This window comes from Desmodus rotundus, chromosome X (genome assembly GCF_022682495.2).
Source record: "Desmodus rotundus isolate HL8 chromosome X, HLdesRot8A.1, whole genome shotgun sequence".
Taxonomy (NCBI): Eukaryota; Metazoa; Chordata; class Mammalia; order Chiroptera; family Phyllostomidae; genus Desmodus; species Desmodus rotundus.
This window is the reverse complement of record NC_071400.1, coordinates 28222193-28244090: the sequence shown is the minus strand read 5'-3', so window position 1 is coordinate 28244090 and position 21898 is coordinate 28222193.

Here is a 21898-nt window from a genome sequence, read left to right as displayed (position 1 = left end):
GAATTTTCTGGATATTTGGATATAGGTTTCCAATGTAAAATTGTTGTGGTCATATTTTAAGTGTAATGTAATTCTTACATTGTTCTTTTGTATATATGTGTTTTTCAATGAGTACTGTTAAGTATTTTTAGCCCATTTTTTTAAACAAATTAATTTTAATGTGACTTGATATACTTTTGTTCAAATTTCTTTTGTTTGGATTCTTTGAACTTGTTTCATCTCTGGGTTAATAACGGTCATTAAATTTAATAAAATTATGGTTCATTTGTTGAAATTTTATTTTTTACTTTAATTTTTTTCTATTATTTTTCAGGAACTTTAATGACATATTAAATCAGGTTACTTGAAATTGTTCTATAGGTCATTGATGCTCTGATTTCTTTCATCTACTTTTCACATTTTTTATCATTTCTATTGCTTTACCTTCAAGTTCACTAATCTTTTATTCTTATTTTAACATTTTATTTATTTATTTTTAGAAAGAGGATAAGGGAAAGAGAGAGGGAGAGAAATATCAATGTGTGGTTTCCTCATGCACACCCCCCACCAGGATACTTTGATTCTCAGGCCAACACTTAATTCACTGAGCCAAACCAGCCGGGGCTAATCTTTTATTCTGAAATGTCTAATACCATTTTAAGAATTTCTCCCCAAACCAATAAACCTAGAGACAAAGATTGAATCTTTATGGGTGCTTTATTCAGAAGAAAGAAGGAGATCCTACCCTTCATGACACTGTGGATGGAACTGGAGAGCATTATGCTAGGTGAAATAAGCCAGGCTGTGAAAAGCAAATACCATATGATCTCACCTATAAGTGGAACCTAATCAACAAAACAAATAAGCAAGCAAAACATAACCAGAGACATTGAAATAAAGAACAAACTGACAGTAAACAGAGGGGAGGATAGAGAAGAATAATGGGAGAAAGAAGGAGAAAGGCCATCAAAGAACATGCATAAAGGACCCATGGACAAAGCCAACGGGTTGGGGGGTAAAATTGAGGGTAGGAGGTGGGGTGGGTAGGGCGGGGGAAAGTGGTGGTGGGAAAATAGAGACAACTGTACTTGAACAACAGTAAAAAAACAATTTTTCTTTCAGACTGTATTTTTCATATCTATAAATTCAATTGAAGTTGTTTTTTACATTTCTATGACTTTACTTTTTTGTATGTCCCTTTGCATCCTTAACTATAGGAATATAATTATAATTTTTGGTTTAATGTCCCTATTTACAAATTTTATCATCTTTTTTTCATTTCTGTGTTGATTTTACTTGGTTTTTTCTTCATCATATGTCATATTTTTTTGCTTCTTTGAATAACTTGTAATATTGGATGCCAAGCATTGTGACTCTTAGCTTGTTGCATGCTGAATATTATTACATTTCTTTAAATGTCATTGAACTTTTTTCTAGCAAAGCTTATTGCCATGCAATTGGATTATTTTGTGAACTGAAGAAACTAAGGCCACTGTCTTGATGACATTGATACTTTCTCCTTTGTTTCTTGGATTTTTATTTCTTATTGTCTTCAAAACTACATGTGACACCTGTGCTTTGCTTTGTGTATATCACACATTTTTTCATATCATACACGGCACTTCTTGATGTTGTATTGATTATGACATCCAGAATCTCAATTTTAATAACTCCTCTTGAAATAGAAAGGCATTTTCACCTAGTGTATTTATATCAACCACAGGAAAGATTCTAATTTGCCTTCTTTTCTCAAAAGATTTTAATTATTTTTAGATAGGAAAAGAAGGAGAAAGAGAGATAGAAAAATATCATTGTGTGGTTATCTCTCATGCGCCCCCTACTGGTGACCTGGCCCGCAACCCAGGCATATGCCCTGACTGGTCATCAAAATGGTGACCATTTGGTTCAAAGGCCAGAACTCAATTAACTGAGACACATCAGCCATGGCTAATTTGCCTTCATAAGTCATGTAACCATTATTTAAACCAATAGTTGCTACAAAAAATGAAATTATATGTTGTCCTGGCCTAATAACAAGAAGCAGGATAAGAAATAGTACTGACTAAATAACATAACAGAAAAAAACATTAGTTTTCCAAATGTACTAAATCTGATTAAGATTAACACCTTATCCACTACTGGAAGATAGTTAAGTTATAATTGTTCTGAAAAGAAAATTTTCAATAAGTATCAAGAAGCTTAAAACTATTTATATTTAAAACCTAGTAATTACATTTTTGGGAATTCATCTTAAAGAAATAATCAGACAGACATACAAAGGATTATGTAAAACTAGTTTTAGTATAGTATAAAAGATAACAAAGAAAAATTGTTAGCAATATCACTTCCTAAATTTAGGATAATATTTAAATAAGATATGGAATATCTATATAATGGGATATATCATTAAAAACATTTCCAATTTAAATTATAATTAAGTGTGAGTAAAGGAAGCATACCTCAACATAATAAAGGCCATACATGAGAAACTTACAGCCAACATCATACTGAATGGGCAAAAACTGAAAGCTTTCACACTAAGAACAGGAACAAGATAAGGGTGTCCATTCTCACCACTTATATTCAACATAGTATTGGAAGTTCTAGCTACAGCAATCAGACAAGATAAAGAAATGAAAGGCATCCAAATTGGAAAGGAAGAAGTAAAACTGTCACGGTTTGCAGATGACATGATAGTGTACGTAGAAAGTCCTATAGACTCCAACAAAAAACTACTCCACCTAATAAGTGAATTTGTCAAAACTGTGGGATACAAAGTCAATATTCAGAATGCAAAAGCATTTTTGTACACCAACAAAGATACATCAGAAACAGAAACCAGGGAAAACATCTCATTTACTAGAGGAACAAGAAAAATAATGTACCTAGCAAAAAACCTAACCAAGGAGGTAAACTACTTTTAGTCAGAAAACTATACAACACTGAAGAAAGAAATTAAGGAAGACACAAATAAATTGAAGAATATACAGTGTTCATGGATTGAAAGAATTAACATCTTCAACATGTCCATATTACCATAATAAAACTATATGTTTATATAACTATGCAATTCAAACTGCATAAATTTCTTCTTTTTAAATTTAAATATTTCAAACATGCACAAATATAGAGACTTATAAGATGTGCCTCCAATACCTAATACCCACATTATACACTTATCAAGTTTTTTAATTAAAACAATTTTTTATTGTTGTTCAAGTACAGTTGTCTCCATTTCCCCCCGCAGAACTACCCCTGACCCCATCCATCCCCACTTCCAACCCTCGATCCTACCCCCTTTGGCTTTGTCCACATGTCCTTTATATGTGTTCCTTGACCACCCTTCTCCTATTTTCCTATTATACCTCTCCCTCCACCCTCTGGTTACTGTCAGTGTGTTCTTTATTTCAATGTCTCTGGTTATATTTTGCATGCTCATTTGTTTTGTTGATTAAGTTCCATTTATAGGTGAGATCATATTGTATTTTTATTTCACCACCTGGCTTATTTCACTTAGTATAATGCTCTTCAGACCCATCCAAGCTGTCGCAAAGGGTAAGAACTTCTTCTTTCTTTCTGCTGCTTAATATTCCATTGTGTACCATAGTTTTTTGATCCAATCATTTACTGATGGGCACTTAGGTTGCTTCCAGCACTTGGCTATTATAAATTGTGCTGCTACAAACATTAGGGTGCATAGTTTTTTTTTGAATTTGTGTTTCAGGATTCTTACGGTATAATGCCAACAGTGAAATTGCTAGTACAAAAGTCAGTTCCATTTTTAGTTTTTATTTTTTTGAGGAAATTCCATACTGTTTTCCACAGTGAGTATACCAGTCTGCATTCTCACCAACAATGTACTAGGGTTCCCTTTTCTACACAACCTAGTCAGCACTTGCTGTTTGTTGATTTAAAATGGCAATTCTGACTGCTGTGAAGTGGTATCTCAATGTGGTTTTAATTTGCATCTCTCTGATGGGTAGTGATGCTGAGTATTCTTTCATATATCTTTGGTCCCTCTGTATGTCCTCCTTGGAGAAGTGTCTGTTCAGGTCCTTTGCCCAGTTTTTAATTGGATTGTTTATCTTCCTGTTGTGGAGTCAAGTGAGTTATTTATGTATTTTGGAGATCAAACCCTTGTCCAAGGTACATTGGCCAATGTATTTTCCCATATGGTTGGTTCCCTTTTCATTTTGCTGTTGTTTCCTTTAGCTGTGCAAAAGCTTTTTAATTTGCTGAAGTCTCATTTGTTTATTCTTTCCTTTTTGCCCCTTACTCTACGGAACACATCAGTAAAAATATTGCTGCATGGAATATCTGAGATTTTCCTGCCTACGTTCTTCTCTAGGATTCTTATGGTATCACTGCTTATATTTAAGTCATTATCCATCTTGAGTTTATTTTGTGTATAGTGTAGGCTGGTGGGTGAGTTTAATTTTCTTGAATATTGCTGCCCAAGTCTACTGACACCATTTGTTGAAGAGGCTATTTTCAGTCCATTTTATGTTCCCGCCCCCTTTGTCAAATATTAATTGACCATAGAGATTTGGGTTTATTTCTGGGCTCCCTATTCTGTTCCATTTATGTATGTGTTTGTTCTTATGCCAGTACCAGAGTACTGGCATTTGATTACAGTGGCTTTGTAATATAGTTTGATATCAGCCATTTGTCCCTCCTATTTTGTTCTTCTTTCTCAAAGTTGCTGAGGCTATTTGGGATCATTTATGGTTTCATATAAATTTCTGAAGTGTTTGTTCTATATCTGTGAAGTATGTCATTGGTATTTTAATAAGGATTGCAATGAATCTATAAATTGCTTGGGGTACTGTGAACATTTTGATGATGTTAATTATTCCAATCCATGAACACTGTATGTGCTTCCATTTGTTTGTGTCTTCCTTAATTGTTTTGTTCTGTGTTATGTAGTTTTCTGAGTACAGGTCTTTGACCTCATTGGTTAGGTTTATTCCTAGGAACTTCATTTTTCTTGTTGCTGTACCAAATAGGATTTTTTTCCTGATGTCTGCTTCAGATATCTTGTTGGTGCACAAAAATGTTTTCAATTTCTGAATATTGAAGTTGTATCCTGATCTTTTGCCAAATTCACTTATTAGGTTGAGTAGATTTTTCATGGAGTCTGTGGAGTATTCTATGTACACTATAATGTCATCTGCAAACAGGGACAGTTTTCTTTCCTCCTTTCCAATCTCAGCCTCTTTTATTTCTTTGTCTTGTCTGAATGTTGTGGCTCAGACTTGCAATATATGTTAAATAGAAGTGGTGAAAGTGGACATCCTTGTCTTGTTCCTGATGTTACTGGGAAGTCTTTTATTTTTTGCACATTGAGTATGATGTTGGCTTATGATTTTCATATATAGCCTTTCCTATATGGAGGTATGCTCCCTCTACCCCTGATTTGCTGGGTGGTTTTTTTTTTTTTTTAATCATAAATGGGTGCTGTATCTTATCAAATACTTTTTCCAAATCTATTTACATGATCATGTGATTTTTGTCTTTCTTTTTATTTATGTGGTTTATTACATTTACTGATTTGCAAATATGGTACCATCCTTGCATGCCTGGGTTGAATCCCTCTTCTTCATGTTGTATGATATTTTTGATGTATTGCTGAATGCAATTTGCAAATATTTTGTTAAGGAATTTAGTGTCTATGTTCATCAGTGATTTTGGCCTGTAGTTTTCTTCCTTTGTTGTGTCTTTATGTAGTTTTTGGACTAGGATGATGCCGAACTCATAAAAGAGTTTGGGAGTCTTTCTTCTAGAATTTTTTGGAATAGTTTCAGGATAGTGGTTTGTTATTCCTTAAGTATTTGGTGTAATTCTCCTATAAAATGGTTCAGTCCAGTGATTTTCTGTGCTGAGGCTTTTTTCATTACTGCTTCAGTTTCACTGGCTGTTATCAATCTGTCCAAGCGTTGTGTTTCTTCTTCATTCAGTTTGGAAGATTATAATTCTAGAAATTTGTCCATTTCACTCAGGTTTTCAAATTTCTTGGCATATAGTTGTTCATAGTAATTTCTTATAATCCTTTGTATTTCTCTAGTATGTTATAATTTCTTTTTTTCATTTGTTTTTATTTATTTGGGTGCCCTCCCTTTTTTTCTTGATGTGTCTGCTTAAAGGCCTGTCAATTTTGTTTATCTTCTCAAAGAACCATATCCTGGATGTATTGATTCTTTGAATTATTTTTTCAGTCTCTATATCATTTAATTCAGCCCTGTTCCTGATTATTTATATCCCTCTACTCACTCTGCACTTTGTTTGTTGTTGTTCCTCCAGTTCTTGTAGATGTGGGGTTAGGTTTTTTATTTGAAATGTTTCTATCTTTTCTAGGTAGACCTGTATCACTATGACCTTCCCTCTCAAGACTGCCTTTGCTGTGTCTCTTAAGTTTTGTGTTCATTTTCATTTCTTTCCAGAAACTTTGAATTTTTTTCCTTGATCTCATTGTAAACCCATCATTGTTTGATAACATGCTATTCAGTTTTCATGAATTTCACTGTTTTTGAGGGGTTTTTTTTTTTGAGATTAGTCTCTAGTTTGAAGCCATTGTGGTACAAGAAGATGCTTGATATGATTGCATTTTTTTGAATTTTTTGAGGCTTGTTTTGTGTCCTATCATGTGGTCTATCTTTGAAAATGTTCCATGTGCATTTGAAAAGAAAGTGTACTTGGCTTCTTGGACATGTAAAGTTCTATATATAACCTTTATTGCATTTTATCTATGTGTTTTTCCATTCTACAATATCCTTATTGATAGTTTGCTTGGAATACCTATCCATTTTTGACTGTGTGGTATTCAAAACCCCAACTATAATTGTGTTGCTGTATATATCTTTCATGAAGTCCTCCAAGATTTTTCTTATATATTTGGGTACTCTATATTGTGTGCATATATGCTTATAATATTTATATCTTCTTGATGGAGTCTTCCTTTGTGTATTATGAAGTGTCCTTCTGTGTCTCTTTTTAGGGCTGATTTTTGGAAGTCTATTTTGTCTGAAATAAGTATTGGTACCCTAGCTTTTTATTCCTCTCCATTTGCTTGGAATATTTTTTCCCAACCCTTCACTTTCAGTATGTGTAGGTCTTTTGTTCTGAGGTAGATCTCTTGTAGGCAACATGTGTGCTGGTTATGTTTTCCTATCCATTTAGCTACCCTATGACTTTTAATTAGAGTATTTAATCTATTTACATTTAAGGTTATTTTTGATAGGTACATATTCATTGCCACTTTATACCCTTTGTACCCATGTTCCTTCCTCTCTCACTGTTTTTCTTCCACTTCTTAAGAGTCCCTTTAGCATATCTCGCAGTCCTAGTGTGGGGGAGGCATATTAATTTAGCCTTCTTTTGTCTGGAAAGTCTTTATTTCACCTTCCATTTTAATTGAGAGCCTTGCTTGGTAAAGTAGTCTTGGTTGCAGGCCTTTGCCTTTCATTGATTGATATATTTCTTTCTTTTTTTTAAAATAAATTCATAATTTATTATTGAATGTGTCATAATTTATTACAGCAGCAGTAGGAAGCTAATGCATCTGGTGATAAATTTGTAATTGTCATCTCTATAGTTGGAAACAATAATACTTCTTTTTTTTAATTTTAATTTTTTATTGTTATTCAATTACAGTTTCCATTCCCTTCTGACTTATAGTGTTTCTGTAGAGAAGTCAGCTGCTAGCCTTATCGGCACTCCCTTGTATGTTACTTCCTGTTTCTCCCCTGCTACCTTTAAGATAATCTGTTTGTCTTTGAATTTTGCCATTTTAATTATGATGTGTCTTGGAGTGGGCCTCTTTGGGTTCCTCTCAATTGAGATCATCTGTGCTTCCTTGACATCTGTGACTTTTTCTCTCATCAAATTAGGGAATTTTTCCATCATTTCTTTTTCAAACAGGTTTTCTATTCTTTGCTCCTCTTCTTCTGGTATCCCTAACGTATGGGTATTATTACATTTCATGTTGTCCTACAGTTCTGTTAACGTGTCTTCATTCTTTTTTAGTCTTTTTTCCTTCTCTTGCTCTTTCTGGAATTTTTTATACCTTATCCTCCAGTTCGCTGAGTTGATCCTCTGCTTCATCTAGCCTGCTTTTGAATCCTTCTACTGTGTTCTTCATTTCAGAAATTGTATTCTTTATTTCTTCTTGGCTTTTGTTGATTGTTTCTATGTCCTTTTTCATGCTGTTATAGTTTACAGTAAGTTCCTTGTAGCTTCCCTGTAGTTTTTAGTCATTCACAATGAGTTCATTAAGCTTCCTTATAACTATTGTTTTGAACTCAATATCTGATAGTTTACATACCTCTGTTTCATTTAACACTCTTTCTAAGGATTCCTCTTTTCCTTTCAATTGGCGGTTTTTACTTTATCTTCCCATTATTTTTAAGACTCTTCTTGTTTGCTCCTGTGTCTTAAATTGATCTATTTTGACTCATTTTCTTTGTGCTGTGAACTTCTATAGGTAGGAGACCTGTGAGATACAGTAATGCAGTCTCCTTGATCTCTTCATCTTGATGCTCTTGGGATGCACTTTATGCCATTTATGTTGGCTTTCTGGATGTAATTGGGATTTGATTGTTTTTTTTTGGTTGTCCTTGGGTGTTTCCTTCCCTCCAGTTGATTGACTGAGGGTCACTCTGCCCACCATGTCTTGTATGCTGTTGTGCAGGTGCTACTAGAACAAAACTACAAAGTCCAGGAAACAAACACACATCCAAAAATAACTCTCCCTGCAATCCCACTATCAATAGGAAATGAACCACTATTATTAATACAATGTAAAGAGATAAAGACAATTATAAGACCAGAGAGTGAATATGAAATGACTTCTTGAAAGAAAAATGATTTTGAGAGGATAGAGGGAGGAGCATTAATAAGAGTTAGGGGTTGGAACAATGAAAAGAGAGAAAGTATAGTTTACATTGTAAATTAAAAAGGGAATGAAGAAGGCAGAATGGAATATGAGAAGGTAAACATATAGTATTAGGTTTAAACAGAAATTAATACAAAATTAAATAGAATGAAGTGAGAGACAGAAAGAAAAAGGAAAGAAAAAAGTAAATAAATAATAAAACATAGGAGCCAAATTGGAGAGAAAGATCCACCGCAACACTACTAACAACAAATGAGCTAAAATTAATATAGGTTAGATGGAAATAACAGGGAAAAAAGGAAATAAAGGAAAGCTTAAGTGGTGTCTAGTGGAATGGGAAGTGAGTTTGAAATAATAAACGGAGAGGGAATACTAAGAGTGAGAAGCAAAAACCAAGCTAAGACAGGGAAAAATTAAAATTTGAGATAAAAAGAAAAAGAAAAAAAAGAAGAATAAAGAAAAATGAAAGGGCAGGATGAAAAAGAAAAAGAAGAGAGAAAAACAAAGAATAAAAGAAGGTAAGACAGGGCAAAATTAAAACTTTGACACAAAAAAGAGTAGGATAGGGAACTGGTAAAATTAGAGATTAGAAATACATAATTAGTGAAGATCTAGAGATGAAATTGAAAAATATGTAACAATAACTACCCTATACACACCAAAGAACAAAGATTGCTAAAGGTAGAAAGAGAAAACAGGTATTTTAGGATTGGGGAAAAAGGATATGAGATGACCATTGACAAGAATATTGGTTTTGTGTGTCTGGATGGGGGAGAAATAGTAAGAGTATGGAATGGAAAAAGTTGTAGGAAGAGAAAAAACAAAATTTAAAACGAAAATAATGAGAGGAAAGAATAAGGTAAAATGGGGTAAGAGAATAGAGAGGCAACCTATGTGAATTAAAATAAACTATAGTATAAAATCTACTGACTTAATATGCACAAAATTCATGAATACGAAATGAAAGTTAAAAAGCTATGCAGGAAAGAAAATATCACTAATCATGGAGAAGACCACAGTGGATTTTGCCTTGGTAGCCTCTAGTACTTACTGCTGTTATTTTCTTTCTGAATCCACCTCTGGTGACATCGGATTTTGACCCAGTCTGACTTTAGGCAGCCTGTTCAGGGACTGCCTGGGATGTGCTGACTGTGGCTGACTCCTTCGGTTGTTAATCTAGTCACTCTGCATTCAACAGTCAGGCTTAAGCACCACAGTTCAGGGAAGAATCCCTCCTGGGTTCAGGGCTTTTGTTTCCCTTCAGGCTGCTGCTGCTTGGAGGGGTATGCTCTGCCTGAGCAGGGTGGGTGCTGCTGTATGGGGGATGACAGCATCAGAATCCCAGTGTCTACTCTCTCAGTTCTCTCCCCAAAGTTTCTGTCCCCATCTCTCCTCAGGCATCTCCAGCCCATACTGTCCCACCCTTGCCAGAGCTTAGGGTAGTGGCTGCAAATTAAAATTTTTGTGTTGGCCATTTAAATGGCTCTTTGCATCTCCAGCCATCTGTCTCTGGCAGAGAGCAATCCTAGTGCTTTTCACTGCTGGTTGTTATCTGTATACATTTTGGGCTCTGGTGCTCTAGTCTGGGAATTCCAGCTTAGGGTTCAGACCTCACACTTCTCAGGGGGATCCAACCAGTTGCTTAATTACCACTCCCAGTGCTGCTGCCTGTGGATGTCTAGCCAACATGCAGGAGTCTCCACTGTACTCCTCACCAGTCTGTTTGTGCAGAAGCTGATTCTTCTGTCTGTCTGAGGTTATAAGGCTTCTCTATGCTATCATTCAGTTGTTTCTTCTGGGTGTTTTCTCCACCATTTAGTTGTAATTCCAGATTGGTACTGGGAGGAGGTTAGTGTGACTTCCATTCAGTCCTCCACTATATTTCACCCTCCATTTTTCTTGTAATATTGTATATCTCATAATATAAATGGTTTGCTTCCCCATGTTTTTTTTAAACTTGTGTCTCTGCCCTATTATTTTCTATAAATAAGAAATCATCTCTTAAGGATTTATTAGCTCTAGATTCAATTTGATTTTGGTAAGAATATGTCACAGATTTTACTTTAAAATTCATATTGCATCACACCAAGAGGCACATAAACTCTTTTCCCCCTACAATTATTGATCTGAAGCATTTAATGGGTTTGGATGATAGTGATATCAGTATAATTTCTCTATTATGGAATTTCCCCCAAATCTTTCATCTAATGGTTTCATTGATGATTATTGCATGAATAAATTAATTAAATGGGAATTACTACATATTTTTTTTAATTCTAGCATTTATTCCACATATTATCAATAAAACTACTGAGAACTTTACTCGTAAATGAGGTCTATCTAGTTAACCAGAGACAGTTCATACTGTTATGTCAAGAATAATTTTCATGTGCCCACTCGCCACTCCCCACTGCCCATTGCCATATTGTTCCCAACTTCAATGTCTCTGCTTATATTTTGTTTCCTTTCTTCTTCTATTTATTAAGTTCCAGTTAAAGGTGAGATCAGGTGGGGGAAGGACGGGGGTTCGGCTGCGGTGGGGTGGAGGGATGGGGAGAAAAGGCACACAACTGTAATTGAATAACAATAAAAAAATTAAAAATATATTATTTACATAAAATAATAATACTTTTCAATTTTTCTTTCCTTTTTGATTATATATATATATATATATATATATATATATATATATATATATAGTTCAATTACAGTTGTCTGCATGTTTTCCCCACCACTCCACCCAACCCAGCCAAACCCACCTCCCTCCCCTGCTTCCACTCTCCCTCTTGGTTTTGACCATGCATCCTTTATAGTATTTCCTGAAAACCCCTCTCCCAACTATCCCCTCTCCACTCCCCTCTGGCTATTAGTAGATTGCTCTTAACTTCAATGTCTCTGGATATATTTTGTTTACTTTTTTCTTTTGTTCATTATGTTCCAGTTAAAGGTGAGATTATATGGTATTTGTCCCTCACCGCCTGACTTATTTCACTTAGCATAATGTTCTCCAATACCATCCATGCTGTTGCAAAGATTATAAGCTCCTTCTTTCTCTCTGCTGCATAGAATTCCATTCTGTAAATGTACCATTGTTTTTGGATCCAATCATTTGCTGATAGGCACTTAGGTTGCTTCCAGGACTTGCCTGTTGTAAATTGTGCTGCTATGAACATTGGGGTGCATAGGTTCTTTTGGATTGGTGATTCACTGTTCCTAGGGGTATAATTCCAGCAGCAGAATTACTGGGTCAAAAGGCAGTCCCATTTTTAGTTTTCTGAGGAAATTCCATACTGTTTTCCAAAGTGGCTGCACCAGTATGCATTCTCACCAACAATGTACTAGTGTTTGCTTTTCTCCTCATCCTCTCCAACATGTGTTTGTTTTGTTTACATTGGCCACTCTGACTGACCAGAGTGAAGTGATACCACATTGTGGTTTTAATTTGCATCTCTCTGATGATTAGTGATGCTGAGCATCTTTTCATATGTTTCTGGGCCTTTTGTATGTCTTCCTTAAAGTGTCTGTTCAAGTCCTTTGCCCAGTTTTTAATTGAGTTGTCTTCCTGGAGTGGAGTCGTGTGAGTTCTTTATATATTTTGGAGATCAGGTCTTTGTCCGAGGTATCATTGGCAAATATGTTTCCCCATACTGTTGATTCTCTTTACATTTTAATGCTGTTTTCTTCAGCCATGCAGAAGCTTTTTTATTTTGATGAGGTCCCATTTGTTTATTTTTTCCTTTATGTCCCTTGTTTTAGGGGACGTGTCTGAGAGGATATTGCTGCATGGAATGTCTGAGATTTTCCTGCTTATGTTGTCCTCTATGGCTTTTATGGTATTGCAACTTATATTTAAGTCTTATATCCACCTTGAATTTATTTTTGTGTATGGTGTAAGTTGGTGATCGAGTTTCATTTTTTTGCACATAGCTGCCCAGATCTCCCAACACCATTTGTTGAAGGGGCTATTTTTGCTCCATGTTATGCTCCTGCCTCCTTTGTCAAATATTAATTGACCATAGATACTTGGGTTTATTTCTGGGCTCTCTGTTCTGTTCCATTGTTCCATGTGCCTGTTTTTATGCCAGTACCAGGCTGTTTTGATTACAGTGGCCTTGTAATACAGTTTGATATCAGGTATTGTGATCCCTCCTGCTTTGTTCTTCTTTCTCAAAATTGCTGCAGCTATTCGGGGTCATTTATGGTTCCATATAAATTTCTGAAATGTTTGTTCTATATCTGCGAAATATATCATGGGTACTCTAATAGGGATTGCATTGAATCTATAAATTGCCTTGGGTAGTATGGCCATTTTGATGATGTTAATTCTTCCAATCCATGAGCATGGTACATGCTTCCATTTGTTTGTGTCTTCCTTAATTTCTTTCTTCAGTGTTGTGTAGTTTTCTGAGTACAGGTCTTTTACCTCCTTGGTTAGGTTTATTCCTAGGTACTTCATTTTTCTTGTTGCTATATCAAATGGGATTTTTTTTCCTGATTTCTGTTTCTACAGTTTTGTTGTTGGTACACAGGAATGCCTTTGATTTCTGAGTATTGACTTTGTATCCAGCTGTTTTGCCAAATTCATTTATTAGGTCAAGTATTTTTTTGTTGGAGTGTATAGATTTTTCCATGTACACTATCATGTCATCTGCAAACAGTGACAGTTTTGTTTCTTACTTTCCAATTTGGATGCCTTTTATTTCTTTTTCTTGTCTGATTGCTGTAGCTAGGACTTCCAATACTATGTTGAATAAGAGTGGTGAGAGAGGGCATCCTTGTCTTGTTCCTGATCTTAGTGGGAAAGCTCTAAGTTTTTGTCCATTGAGTGTGATGTTGGCTGTAGGTCTCTCATATATGGCCTTTATTATGTTGAGGAATGCTCCCTCTATTTTCACTTTGCTGAGTGTTTTTATCATGAATGGGTGCTGTATCTTATCGAATGCTTTTTCCGCATCTATTGATATGATCATGTGATTTTTGTCTTTGCTGTTGTTGATGTGGAGTATTATGTTTATTGATTTGCGAATATTGTACCATCTTTGCATCCCTGGGAATAATTGCACTTAATCATGGTGCATGATCTTTTTAATGTATTGCTGGATGTGGTTTGTCAATATTTTGTTGAGGATTTTAGCATCTATGTTTTTCAGTGATATTGGCCTGAATTTTTCTTTCTTTGTTATGTCTTTATCTGGTTTTGGTATTAGGATGATATTGGCTTTATAAAATGAGTTTGGGAGTCTTCCATCTTCTTGAATTTTTTGAAATAATGTGTGGAGTATAGCGGTTAGCTCTCCCTTAAATGCTTTGTAGAATTCTCCTGTGAAACTGTCTGGTCCAGGGCTTTTGTGTGTCGGAAGCTTTTTGATTACTGTTTCAATTTCATCAGGTGTTATTGGTCTGTTCAGGCTTTCTGTTCCTTCTTCATTGAATTTGGAAGGTTATATTTTTCTAGAAATTTGTCCATTTCATCTAGATTTTCACATTTCTTGGCATATATTTCTTTGTAGTAATTTCTTACAATCCTTTGTATTTTGTTGGTATGAGTTGTAGTCTCTCCTCTTTCATTTCTGATTGTTTTTATTTGGGTCTTCTCTTTTTCCTGATGAGCCTTCTTAAGGGCCTGTCAATTTTATTTATCTTTTTCAAATAAGCAGCTACAGGCTTCATTGATCCTTACAATTGTGCTTTTAGTCTCTATGTCCTTTTATTGTGCTCTGATATTGGATATTTCCTTCCTTGTCCTTGCTCTGGGCTGTCCTTGTTCTTGTTCCTGGAGTTCTTGTAGGTGTAGGGTTAGGCTATTTATTTCAAATGTTCCTATCCTATTTAGGAGGCCTGTATAGCTGTAACTTCCCTCTCAGGACTGCCTTTGCTGTGTCCCATAGGTTTTGGATTCTTGTGAGTTCATTTTTGTTTATTTTCAGAAACTTTTTGATTTCTTCCCTAACCTCATTCTTTGCCCATTCATTGTTTAATAGCATGGTATTCAATATCCATGTTTTCGAGTGTTTTGGGTTTTTGCCTTCAGAGTTGTTTCTAGTTTCAGTCCCTGTGGTTGCAGAAAATGCTTGATATGATTTCAATTTTCTTGAAGTTGTTGAGGCTTGTTTTGTGTCCTATCATGTGGTCTATATTTGAAAATGTTCCATGTGCATTTGAAAAGAATGTATATTTTGCTTCTTTGGGATGGAAGGCTCTCTATATATCAGTTAAGTCCATTTCACCTAAGACATTGTTCAATGCCACAATATCTTTTTTCATATTTTGTTTGGAAGATCTGTCCATCTTTGACAGTGGGGTGTTAAAGTCCCCTACTATAATTGTGTTGCTGTCAATATCATTCTTGAAGTCCTCCAAGATTTTCTTTATGTATTTGGGTGCTCCTATGTTGGGAGCATATATGTTTACAATATTTGTCTCTTCTTGGTGGATTCTTCCTTTGAGTATTATGAAGCAACCTTCTGGGGCTCTCTTTATGGCCCTTCTTCTGAAGTCTATTTGTATGATATGAGTATTGCTACCCCTGCTTTGTTTCCCTGTCCATTTGCTTGGAATATTTGTTTCTAGCCCTTTACTTTCAGTCTGTGTAGGTATTCTGTCCTGAGGTGGGTCTCTTGTAGACAGCAAATGTGTGGGTCATGCTTTTTTTTGGGGGGGAGGGGGTCATGCTTTCTTATCTATTCAGCTAGTCTATGTGTTTTAATTGGAGTATTTAATCCATTTAAATTTAAGATTATTATTGATAAGTACTTATTCATTGCTGATTTTTTTGTATCTGTGTTTCTCTCTCTCTCTCTCTCTCTCTCTCTCTCTTCTTTTCTTTCCTTAAAGTAGTCCCTTTATCATCTACTGCAAAGCTGGTTTGATGGAGGTATATTCTTTTAGACTTCTTTTGTCTGGGAAACTCCTTATTTGGTCTTCTATCTTGATTGTGAGCCTTGGTTGGTAAAGTATTCTAGGTTGCAGGCCTCTAGTTCTAATTAGTTGGAATATTTTTTGCCATTCTTTTCTGGCTCGGTGCATTTCCATTGAGAAGTCAGCTGCTAGTCTTATTGGGGCTCTGTTGTATGCTACTTGCTGTTTCTCCCTTGCTGCCTTTAATATTCTCTCTTTGTCTTGGAATTTTGCCCTTTTAATTATGATGTGTCTTGCAGTGGGCCTCTTTGGGTTCCTCTTGCTTGGGACTCTCTGTGATACCTGGATTTGTGTGAATTTTTCTCTAGTCAAATTAGGGAAATTTTCCATGTTTAATTTTTCAAACAGGTTTTCTATCCCTTGCTCTTCTTCTTCTCCTCCTGGTATCCCTATTATACAGATATTATTATGTTTCATGTTGTCCTGCATTTCCCTTAACCCCTCTTCCTTCTTTCTGAGTATCCTTTCCTTTTCTTGATCTTTCTGGGTGTTTCTTTCTACCTTCTCCTCCAGTTCTCTGATCTGATCATCTGCTTCATCGAGCCTGCTTTTGATTCCTTCTACTGTGTTCTTCAGTTCAGAAATTGTATTCTTCATTTCCTCTTGGCCCTTGTTGATAGTTTCTATTTCTTTTTTCATGTTGATGTAGTTTGCAGTGAGTTCATTGTACTTTCCCTGTAGTTTTGGTAATTCTTTGTCAGCTCATTAAGCTTTCTTATAACCAATTCTTTGAACTCAGTATCTGATAGTTGACTTGCCTCTTTTTCCTTTAGCATTGTTTCTGAGACTTCCTCCTTTCTTTTCATTTCGGGATTGTTTCTTTGACTTCCTGTTGTTTGTGAGACTCTTCCTGTTAGCCTCTGTTTCTTAAGTTGCTCTATTCTTTCCATCTGGGTTTATGGTGTAAACTTCTGTGGTATAATACCTGTAAGATTCAGTGGTACAGTCTCCTTGATCTTCTGTTCTTACTGATTTTGGGGTGTGATTTATTTTTGCTCTGTGTATGTCTTTGATTTTTGGTTCTTGTTGAGTCTTTCTTTGGTAGGTCTTTCCCACCAGCTGGTTATCTGAGGGTCAGTCTGTCCACTACCTCTTGTTTTCTGTTGTACAGGTGTGTGCATGCTGTGTTGGAGCTGGGTCTTCCATATGTACAAGATTTTGAGGCTTTTCTCTTGCTACTGTCCAGTTGTTTGTTCTTAGTAATTTCTTCAATATTTAGTTGTGTTTCCAGATAGGTCCTGGGTTCCCTTAGTGTGACTTCCACTCCCTCCTTCACCTTCTTGTGTTCTTAGCTGTTGGTGTTTCCTTTGTTGGTGGGTTTCCAGGTAGCTCTTCCAGGAGGTTTCCTGGTGTTCACAGCCTCTACCTACTCTTTTTTATGGTAGTTTGTAGGGAGGAGAAATTGTTTAAGAGAGCAGGAGTGTATTCTATGATATTTAAAGTACTAGCCCTTAGAGAAGAGATAGGAGATCCTTTAGATATATATATAGTGTTAATCATGATATTTCACCCTCCTAGCCACTATTCAGACATGTTGGAAAGAAGAGAAGGCTCTTGTTGTGTGTGTGGGGGAAGGATTGTGAATTGGATCTAGAAACCTGTGAGTTTGTGGAGGTCAGATTATGATGTAAAGTGAGAGTAAAGGATAGAATATAAGTGTAATGTATGAGAGAATAGATTTAACCACACCAGTAATAAAGTTCAGTAAACAGTGAGGGCGGCTGAGGTCTGGGAGGGGTTATGCAGAGTATTTACAGATGTATGGAACAGCTATTATTTATAATAATAAATAATAGTTGCATTTTAGAGTTGCACTTTATAATAGTAATGGAGCAACAATCATATGACAGAATCTATGTGATCTGGATAACTAGAATAGGGAGTATAGGTCCTAGAGTAGTGTGCTAATGGAACACAAGTGAAGTGAAAGAAAGTTAATTAACAATACACTGTGAAATAGAGAACAAGGGGAAACCAGTGAAACAATGGAAATTAACCAGGCACGTGAAGAAGACTAAACAGAAAGAAGAGAGATACAAAAATACTAATAAAGTGAGTGATGTAAGAATAATGAAATAAATAATACAAATATACAATATATTGCAAGTTCTCTGGAGTACCAAAGTGAAATTTGTTTCACTGTCTCAGCTGTTTGGATGTCTCCTATTTGCATCCAACTTTGGTCTTTTCACAGATCCGGGTTTTATTGTCTTACTTGTGGGGATTTAAAAAAAAGACAGAAGGAAGAGATATAAAGGGAGAGAAAGGAGTAGAACAAGAAAGAAGAGAGGAAGAAGATGTTAAAAGAAATAAAAAAATAAAAAATAATAAAGCACTACTTAAAAAAATAAAAAAATAAAAAACAACAAAAAACAAACCTGCTGGCCAAGCCAGTTTTGCTGGTCTTTTTGGCTGTAGCCAACTCAGGCCGCCTAGCCCAGCTCTTCTCCATCCCTACCAGCACTCAGGCAGCCTCTGGCTCAGCTCTCCAGCGCCCCTGGAGCCACAGGTTCAGGCATTCACCCTCTTCTGGGCTATGGGTGTGTGCAGGGCCTTCCTTGATTCACACTCTCCCAGGTGCCTATGGTCTCAGGTCCCTCAGAGTTGCACTTTCCCGGGTCAGTGTCTGTGGTCTCAGGTCTGCCTGAGGTGCGCACACTCCCTGGTTGGTGTCTGTGGTCTCCGTTGTGCACTCACCCCCTGATGCTTAGGATTTGGGCTTGATACCCGCCACAGCCCCTCAGGAGTGCTGGGTGGCCGGGTGGAGAGGAGACTGGAGCTGTTACTGCAGTAGAATTCCCCAAAGTGCCCCCGAGGGTCTTTTTCTTTTTGAGAAAATCCTCCTGTTCAATCCTGCCATTCCATACAAGGAAGGGCCTGTCCTCTCACACAGCTCACCTCTCCAGCTAGACCAGGACTGTCCGGGTCAGGGCCCCACACAGCCCAACTCTCAACTCTTCCCAGCCAGCGCCCATGTTCTCTGCATGTTTACCACTTCATTCTTATTACCCTCCCTTAATTTTTCTTTAACTGTTTATCTTAAAATAAAGTTTTAGATCCCTATGTAAAATAATAACTGATTTCCCTTTTTTGATTATAATTAGGGTTGTGGGTTTTAAATGTATGCAGTAGAATTTTTTACTCTTAATGAGTTTTAGTACATTTTGTGAGTTTAGCTGAATTAGATATTATAGATGGTATATCATAATGTCTATATTATGACACACTGACAAACTATACAAATGGGTTTCTCTAGGAAAATTCCAGTTTATTCCGATTTTCCTATGATAGTTATCAATAGCACTTTTTTTCTTAAACATGTCCTAATTTGAACTATATGGTCATTTTATATAATGGTCAAAATTACTTTAATTCTATATCTTAAAATTGTCCAGTAGAACTCCAGAAATAGTTCACATAAGTTAGACAAATCCTAAAAAATATACAGTTGAAGAGGTAGAGGTAGAAAGTCCCTATACTGTTTTTCCAGGTGGGTGTTCCAGGATCCTTTCACCTTCTAGACTCTCAAACAATTTCAGTCTACTTGGATGTTCATCCATTATACAAAAAGATTTGAAAAATCTTTTGATACAGGAAAAGATACAGAAGAAGATTTGTTGATACTGTCTCTGTGATACTTGCTATTAGATGTACTGCATTTTTCAAATACCCAGCTACTCATTAAATTTAGTTCATTTTGTTCTTGCTCTACTGCTAGTGTAATGATCACTGTGCACCTATGGAAAATCAAATCAATTGCCTCAGTGCATAACAAGGGCAAAGATAGTCACAGTGTTCTTTTCTTTAAATTATAGGCCATTTTAATATCTTATCTTTAGAAAGGAAAAAAAGCTCAGAACTGGTAAACAGCAGCTTACATAATGTTTAAATTTTTAAGGAGTATCTTACTAAGATGTTGACTTCTGAGAATGGATTTTAAAAAATGTTGCTTAGAATTTTTGAAATTCTTTAGAGATGTTGAGTTATTTTCATAAAGATTTCCAATATATGGCAATGCTAATAGAAGCAAGTTGAGGTTGATTTAGGATCTAGACAAGATAGCAGCTCAGTTTTCTTTAATTTTTGTACACCTTTCATAATATATTTTCAAGTGATCTTCTAACTCTAACACCCACCCTCCTAAACTAAACATCATGGATGGACTATTGTTCAGTGTCATGAAAGGGAAATAGCATAATGAAATGAGCCAAGACCTTACAAGGTCCTAAAACCATATTCTTTTTAGAAGAACATTAATGGAAGTAAAACTATATGTTAGTTAGCTAATTAATGCATTCAACAAATATATATTGAGAATCAGTATTCATTCAGCACTGACCTTGGCACTGGGAATTCAGCAGTAAATATTATAGTTGAAAATTACATTTTAATAGGAGAAAATAAAAAAAACAAGTAAGAATGAGTGAATAAAAAAGATGGTGAGAATACTGGTACTGGCTAAGATTAAGTCACTACAATATATTTCCTAATTGATGAAAACTAAAGTTATTTTGGCAGAATATAAAAATAACTGCCTAAAGATACTAAAATATAAACAGTGTCAGTAGTGTTTTTTTTTTTTTTACCATTAAAAAATATTTTCTTCTTTATTGACTGGCTTTCACCCAAGGGTGAACCAATCCCTAGAACTACAGTTCAAGTACAGAGAAAAATCTCTGAGATAAACCATGTCTTCCTAGCTAGAGGAATAGGAAAATAGGACTCTGTAAGTTGGAGAATGTGTGAAGAATACCTGAGTTGTTTTTCTTTTCATTTTTTCCTCTCTTTTTCTCCCTTGGCCTTGCCCTGAGCAAGTTCCAAACAAGAAGTTACGTAGTGATTATGGCAGAAGAAGAGGCAATGTGGAGGACTAAAGTCCTGAGAACAAAGACAGTCTCTGACTAGAGGAATTGGAAAAGGATATCCTACGACCTGAAGATGTGAGAGGAGGTATAGTTAGAAGATAAAGCTAAAGGAGGTTCTTCAAATATTGTATATGAATCAAATAAGTCCCAGGCTCATCCCCAAGGTATGCATACATAGAACAGAAACAAAGAAAAAACATAACACAGGCTTTAAGAATGAAACTGCAGAACTTCTAATCAAGATGGAGGCATAGGTAAATACAGTCCATCCCCTCACACTTTAAGTCATCAAAATTACAGCTAAACTATGGAACAAATATCACTCAGAACCATCAGAAAATTGAGCTGTATGGAAATCCGACAACTAAGGAATTGAAGAGACCACATTCATCTAGATGGGTAGGAGGGCTGGAGGGGTGGAGATGTGGAATGGGATGGTCTCAAACACACATCTGGTGGATGTAAAACAGAAGGATATACCAGGAGAGAGGGATCCCAGCTCCACACTTGACCATGCAGCTCAGGGTTCAATGCCAGGAAAATAAGTCCCCATAACTTCTGGCTATAAAAACCAGTGAGGGTTGAGTCAGTGGGAAAAAAAATGTGGGATTCTCAGGCATCTCTTCTTGGAATGCCCCACACAGGAACTTACTCAGATTCACTCCCTGTGGGATCCAGCCCTGGAGAAGATTGAATGTTACCAGTGGCATGTAGGGATGAATTGAAGTGTCTGGCATTAGTGTGAGAGAGGAGGGACAGCTTCCTCCCAGACACAACTGCAGACAGTGGCCATTGTTATTTTTCTGAGCCTTCCCCTACACAGAGCCACAGTGCAGTGGCACCATATCTGAGTCTCCATCAACTTGGCTCACACAGCCCTGTCCTGACGATTACCTAAGTCTCTGTCCCATCCAACTTATAGGCCCACATAAGCTGGTGACAGTGGCTTTTCCATATGAATGGCTGGGCTAGGCACAGGCTTTGGACCTTCCTTTCAACAAGGAACAGTCAAACCCACCCCCATACCTCTCGGTGAGTGACCCCAAGCATGGCACTAGCAGCAGTCATCTGCAGATCACTTAATAGCTTACACCAAGAGGCCCCAGACAGAACACAGGTGGTGACTCAACTTGGCCTGTACCACTCAGGAAACCCCAGAGCCTGTGAGCCCAGTGGATAGTGACAAATCATGTTGGAGTACCACCACCTAACCACCTCCACAAGCCATAGAGGCAAGTGGTTGTCA